Source organism: Psammomys obesus, unplaced genomic scaffold (genome assembly GCF_907164565.1).
Source record: "Psammomys obesus unplaced genomic scaffold, mPsaObe1.curated_primary_1811, whole genome shotgun sequence".
In the NCBI taxonomy this organism is placed as follows: domain Eukaryota; kingdom Metazoa; phylum Chordata; class Mammalia; order Rodentia; family Muridae; genus Psammomys; species Psammomys obesus.
Genome location: NW_026585895.1, coordinates 52,877,247 through 52,878,421, shown reverse-complemented (window position 1 = coordinate 52,878,421; position 1,175 = coordinate 52,877,247). Strand labels below are relative to the sequence as shown.

At 55.1% G+C, this 1,175-nt stretch overlaps 1 non-coding gene across 1 annotated transcript; it reads right to left on the bottom strand.

Annotated features, from left to right (window-relative positions):
- Nucleotides 1-609: 609 nt before the first annotated feature.
- On the bottom strand, nucleotides 610-741 carry LOC129671846 (small nucleolar RNA SNORA17). Its single transcript, XR_008719433.1, has one exon. It is a non-coding gene; the product is annotated as a small nucleolar RNA SNORA17 (small nucleolar RNA).
- Between the last annotated feature and the right edge of the window lie 434 nt (nucleotides 742-1,175).

Sequence of the window (1,175 nt, the reverse complement as noted above, 5' to 3'; positions counted from 1 at the left end):
GTGAGGGGGACATCTTTCCTTTGCCCGTGTCACCGTACAGTAGACAAGTGGTGGGGCCAGCTCTCCCACATTCATACCCACAACTCCTGCAATGTGCAGGGCCAGCTCTCCTGAGTACTGCAATTGGCTAGGGGAGGGGTCAGTTCTCCTGATCTCATGTGCAGCTCTCCCACGATGCCCAGGCAAGGGGTGGGGCCAGTTCTACACAGCCTCAGACATCAACATGTCCCCAGGTGGCAGCCCAGACCAGGGACATCCGGCTGGTTTTTGGTGCCACAGACCCAGACGTGGCCCTGGGTGGCAGCACAGGCCAGGACCCCACTACGGGCTACTCACATCGGGCTGTTTCTCACTATTCAGTTCTGCCTCTCTCATTGTGCCCACACCCTTCTGCTTTTCTTTCTCTTCCATTTATCCACCACTTACTTGCTCCTCTTAGTTGCTCCTGGAATCGTTGGGTGTCTGGGGTTATCTCAGGAGTGGTCTCAGGAGCACTGTGACCCACTCGTGCATTGTGGCAGCTGGCAGGGATCATCTCGAGCATGGTCGGTTCTCCCAGGCCTGCAGGGTGCTGAACTGGTGGTCATCTCAGGCTTGCTTTCTTCAGGGAGTGTTAGGCTACTCGTCATTCAGATGCTCAGAGGCCAGAGCACTAAGTGTGGACCTAGCCTCTCTCTTCTCTGCCACCCACTGACACACTTGTGACCCAACAGCCACACCTGCACTGCCTCCAGGGGTGGTGGCGTTGCCTTCTGAAGCCTCTGCAGTTGTGACTTGTTATACTCTGGGAATCCCAGGTATGGTCCTGGCCAGTCCATCATCCCGGCCAGTATTTAACTAAAGCTTGCTTCAGGTTTTGCTCAAAATGTGATAGTGTTCTTATTCTCACCTGGTAGGGCTAACACCAGCCACTGACTCCCCGTCCCCGCACCTTGCTGTCACACCAGGCCCGGGTGTCAGTGACTTCTCTCGTCACTGGGACAGACTACCTGACAAAAGCAACATAAGACAGGCAAGGTTTATTTTGGCTCATGGTTTCAGAGGGGAAGGCTGGCCACTCTGTGGCACAAGTGTGCGGTTGCTGCTGCTCCAGTGCTAGCCAGGAAGCAAAGAAGGGAAATGGAAGCAGAATGGGGCTATGAACCTCAGAAGTCCAGCCTTAGTGACTCACCCTT